The 5,420-nt window shown below is 32.7% G+C and overlaps 1 long non-coding RNA gene across 2 annotated transcripts; it reads left to right on the forward strand.

Annotated features, from left to right (window-relative positions):
- On the forward strand, nucleotides 1-4,665 carry LOC148786814 (uncharacterized). Of its 2 annotated transcripts, none has more exons than XR_016067167.1 (5): nucleotides 1-333; nucleotides 540-746; nucleotides 1,005-1,087; nucleotides 1,220-1,297; nucleotides 4,388-4,665. It is a non-coding gene; the product is annotated as an uncharacterized LOC148786814 (long non-coding RNA). The 2 variants fall into 2 exon arrangements; XR_016067166.1 differs by having other exon boundaries at nucleotides 6-333; nucleotides 618-746.
- Nucleotides 4,666-5,420: the final 755 nt, after the last annotated feature.

Below are 5,420 nucleotides of genomic sequence, written 5' to 3' on the forward strand. Positions count from 1 at the left end.
ATTTACCCTTGAAATCATCATCTTGTTCACGGGTCTGTCACTTTCTCACCCTCAAACCACAGTGAAACCTAATCTTCCCAACTTTACCGTTGTGATTTCAAGAAAGAAAAGAACAAAAAAACTTTACCGTTGTGTTCCCCGCGCCGGCGCATATTTATATAAGAGGAACATCCACGACCAGATTTTGAAAAATCAAAAATAGTGCAGAAGAAAAGCAAGAGGGCGCTCACATTGACATGCCCTTCTTTTTTAACAGCGGCGTTTTTGAACATCGTCTCAGACGTCCTGCCGCCTCCGCCGACTGCCCTCAGCCTCGATCTCTTCTTTCTTAAGGTATTTCTTGAGAGTCTGACATCAACTCATTGCAGAAGAGTTCTTTTAAGTTTCTTGAATTATGGGTTCTTGCATTGTGAGCTTAAGAGTATCTTGGTCAAAGAAAGTCTGTCTTCCCAACGGAAGATTTAATATGAGTACTTTTCAGTGTCACTGAATTTTGAAATTACACGGCCTTACTCTTTTTCCTTTTTGTCTTTTTTAAGGTCTCGATTTGTTATTTCAAGGTTCTTGAATTTCAATTACACATGGGTTCTATTGTATGTCTTGGATTACGACTGCAGTCTGCGGACAAGTGTCTGGGACTTACATACAAGGATGCTGGTGTGGACATTGTTGCTGGATCAGAACTTGTTCAGAGAATAGGCAAGATGGCTCTCTGAATTGGAGGTTTTGAAGGCTTTTCCCTTTGGGTATGGTTGTTTTTTCATATGATTATATTCAGTAGTGATCCTGTTGTCATTTTGATCGCTAGTGTCTTGAGGGATATTAATACATATTGCCTACACTCGCAAACTGGTCAATTTTTTGGCAGTCTTGTTTTTCAGAGCTTCTTTCTTGAAGGCAGATTTGGCTTTGCTTTTTCCACTTGCATTTTCTGTGTCTAGCTTTTCCTTTTTTCTTTTTCCCATCTTATAATGTTATTTAATTGCATCCAAATGCTTTCACAGGGGATTCCTATAGAGATGGAGTGGGAACGAAACTTTTGTTGGGTTTAGGGACTCGAATTGACGAGACTACTGGCATTGAATTGGTAATCTTTTGGTCTTTTACATGTTCTTTGTTAATAATGCATGCGTTAATCATTGTTTCGCATCAAGTTTTCACGAGTGTTAATGATATAGTAACTCCTAGGGCAAAACCTTTGTTTTTCCAAATCTGCCAGGAGAACCTGCAGGCTTTGGATTGGATTGTCATCTTTGTCTGCTGGCTGATCCTCCCTACCATTAGGTTGGGAAAGAATGTGAGTCTAGCAATGTTATAATTTGCATGAATGTTGTGTTTCAGAAAAGTTATTTACTAATATATTTGGTTGCAGTTGTTAATATATTTTGCTTGTGTGAATGTATTGGCCATGATTTTCATTTTCCATCCGTATAAATTGCTGCCAATGATCCTTGGTTTACGTGGGACTTTGTTTCTGAAAATGTTTGGCTGCAGTTGTTAATATATGGGGCTAGGCTATACTAGAAATATGATGATTTTTGTTAGTCACACCATGTCGATTATCTTACACAATCTAGCATAAGACAGTTGCTTGAAACTAATGGGACCCCACATGTATCTTCACTTAGATCAGCAACTATGAACCTACTTTAGGAACAGTAAGTAACACTTTGTTTTTCCTGCTATTATCTTTGTTGCCGATCAAGTTCACTTATCTTCTTTCTTAATGCATATATGTGATTCGCTGAATATGAGCTTGACTTTAAATATCTCAATTTCCTCTTTGGACTGTAATGGAACTTCGTAAACCAATTGATACTTGCTCAATTGATGGGCCAGCAAAATATCTTTTCTCAAGTGCATCAAGTGCGGTATTTGTTCTTATGCCTTTTAATTGGAGAGTGCTACAATGTTGTATCTATGTTGTTTTCTTCCATGTCTGTTCGTAATTCTGTCTTGATACCAAGTACAGAGATTCAATAGAGTCACACGGAATTGCTGTTATCAATTCTTTTATTTGCAAGTTTTATTTGTTGGAAAAAGCACTATACTCTAAATTTGATGCAGGCAATGCCGTCACTGAAGTCTCGCTGAAACCCATATTTATTTGCAAGTTTGTTTCTAATTGCATTAAAATTGTGAAATTGTTCGTTAGGTTTTGGGTCCCACAACCCATTGACTAGGTAAGGTGAGTATTTATTTATTGGTGAATTTCTATCCGTACATATAAAGTGAAATTTTAAGAGATTTTCAAATAAAAATTGGACCATATTGAACTAATGTTGGAGGTGATATCTGGTTTTCTTTAGCCCTAACACATATAGCGTTCAATTAGCAAAGGGCATCACCCTACCTGATACATCATTCTCCACATGCATTAAAGTGAAGCATATAAGTTAGTATAGGTTTTTCATACTTGTTTATTAAAAGATTGAAGGCTAGAGTTTGAATTGGGTTTGCCAATTAGGTGCAAACTAGATAACCTCATATCGATAAGAATTGTGTGGGAATTTGTTGACATTTTAGAACCTAATGGTAGCCTTACGTATCTTCATAGTCTTCTCTTCAAGTTTCTAACTGAAAAGCAACCAACGGCCCCTATCAATTCTTCTTTGCTGATTTTTCTCCTATATTTTGGAATCAAGAATGGTTGAGACCATTGATTTTATACTTTGTATAATTCAAACCTAAAATTTGCTGCTCTGATTTCTTTGGAAAGCCGTGCTTTCTCCATTCTGGTTTGGAAAGTATGGGATTAGGGATTTTTTAGGCTGCTCAAAAATGTGAATGATGCAAGTATAGAGTTGAGACCTTAATGAGAGAACAAATATCTCATCTTTTTGTAAATTTATTTTTGGTTCGTTTATTATGTTGGGTTTTCTTCATGAGCTGTCTTAAAACTTTTTGTTGTTAATACATTTGACATTTGTGTATGATTTACAAAAACCATGTTAGTTCTTGTTATTAACATCTTATTTTTGAAGGTGTATTACAGAATAGTATGTTGGAACATCTATATTATACAATCATGAATTATTTTATTTGCGAACTTTGGTATTAAATGCTATGCTAATGTGGAACAGTTGTCGAGATGCCAATTCAAAATATATTTTTCAAGATTACTTGGTAAAACTTTTGTGAGTATTATGTACTTTCAAGAGTTCATCAATGATTTTTAAGGAACACAAAGTTTTGATAAGTTGAAATGTATTACTAGAAAATTGTTTCTCTCTTTTGCCCAAAAGATTTTCTTTCCTTCTCAAGTGTTCCTTTGTTTTCACGTAAAGTTCTTAAAATAAATTTTTCTCTTTGACTCAAAGATTTGTTTTTCTTGTGTGGTGGTCTTCTTTAATTCTCAAAATCAGCTTGAATTGCAGTAATTTCTTTCAAATTATTTAAGATAAATTTACAGCGTTTAGAATATTTTTTGTATTTGATTATTCATGGGCATATATTCATTTAATTATTTTTGATAAATGCATGAATAAGTCATGTTTTTGGATTTTCAAGGAAATCTGTTATTGATTTTTATTTCCGTAAAAAAGAATTGGATTCAAAACAGTTTTTGCAGATCTTTGCAACATTTTAAGCTGCATTAAGTTTTCTGTTTTTTAGCAAATTGCATTCATCACCATCTTTGTTTAGACTTCCAAAAAAGTACACTATTTTTTAGCAAATTGCATCCATCACTATCTTTTATTTTGATAAATGATAAAAGTCTTTTAAGATATATATACAAGTGATTTTAACACAAATAATGAGATTGGCATCTCGACTGTTTTGCAATTTAGTATGGAGTATTTGATTTCTGAATTTCGTGTGATTGTGTAATAATGATTTTTCAACAAATTTTTTTGTGATACACCTTCAAATGTTAGATGTCAATGATATGGGCATATATGGTGTTTTTGTAAAATTTGTACAAAAATGCAAATGTATGACAAACAAAAAGTTCTGAAAAAGCAACATGAGGCCAAAAGCCAACATAATGAACAGACCAATAATAAATCTACAAAAACATTGGAGTATTATCTCTCGTGTAGGCCTCAACTCCGAACTGCCTTGCGTCCGTCATGTTTAAAGTGGCCTTGGAATTCATAATCCTATTGCTTTCCCTATTAGAATGTTGAGAACGTGAAGGCATAATAGAAATCAGTCCGAATTTTGGGTTTGAATTATGCAAAGGATAATAAAATGGTCTCAATATTTCTTGATTTTTAAATATGGGGAAAAATCAGTAAAGGTGAAATGGATGGGGACAAAGGTTGCTTTTTGGGTAGAAATGGCAGAGAGGATATAGGTTGTCCTATAGTTTACATGCCATTATGTGTTGCATACTTTTCTTATATGGTTGATTTTGCTCAAGTTTTCTTCTTTGTTTTTGCAGTTAAGTTAGCGGTGATGATGATCTGAATGAAAGAGTCTGCTTAACAACACATTCGTGGATTTGTCGATGGGTTCGCCGTCGGTGTAAATCTTGCCTACTATAAATAGAACCAAGCATGTCTGTAATACTTAGATCATAATTATATATTAAGGAAACCAGAAACAGAGAAAGCATGTAGTTGTTTCCTAGAGATCCTATGTAGTTGTTTCCTACTATCTTGTAAGTAAATACTTGATGCGGTTCCATGTTTTGAGCAAGCAAGCAATTTTTCTTTTTCCTTTTGCTTCTCATGTGCACTATTATACCTTCTCTATTTTTTTTTGTTTTTTTTTGAGAGGAACAAACTTCACTCGAATTATTTGGCTAAGTCGCCACACATGACAACATCAAGTCCAAGGGATGAATCAAGTAAACGACCAAGTAGGAAACAGACTATATATCCAATAAAAAGATTAAATGCAAAATAATATTTTAACACAATTAATTTGATAGAAGATATTTTGATTATAATATACTTGGCATAGTAAAATTTAAAATAAATAAAATGTGAATAATATATAAACACTAATCTAAACTTCAAATCCATCAATTCAAATATAGTCTAAGTATTTCAGTCCTGTTGTGAAAAGACATAAGAGCAAACTCTGTCAAAGAAGAAAATTATTTGCCATTAATTCCTAATTTCTCTAAACTAATTAAAGAATGAACACTATATTCTTAAAAATAAATAGGCAAATAACATTTCAACGTTGTTAATTTGCTAGGAATTTATTTAAAATAAACAATTTAAAATAAATGAGCAATAATCATTTTAATGAATATTTTTATTAACAAGAAAATTTCTTATTCTTGTTTGATAAGATATTTTTTAATAAGGTTTTAAAATTTTTTATATAGTAAACCATAATATTAGTATAATATTAATTTATTTATTTACTAATACAAAATAAGGAGAAGGGTTATGATGGAAAAATATTTGGTTTCAAGCAATCGAAATGATGTTTTGAAATATTACAATCGGATTTAAGAAATT

This window comes from Sesamum indicum, linkage group LG9 (genome assembly GCF_026168435.1).
Source record: "Sesamum indicum cultivar Baizhima isolate 11 linkage group LG9, ASM2616843v1, whole genome shotgun sequence".
In the NCBI taxonomy this organism is placed as follows: domain Eukaryota; kingdom Viridiplantae; phylum Streptophyta; class Magnoliopsida; order Lamiales; family Pedaliaceae; genus Sesamum; species Sesamum indicum.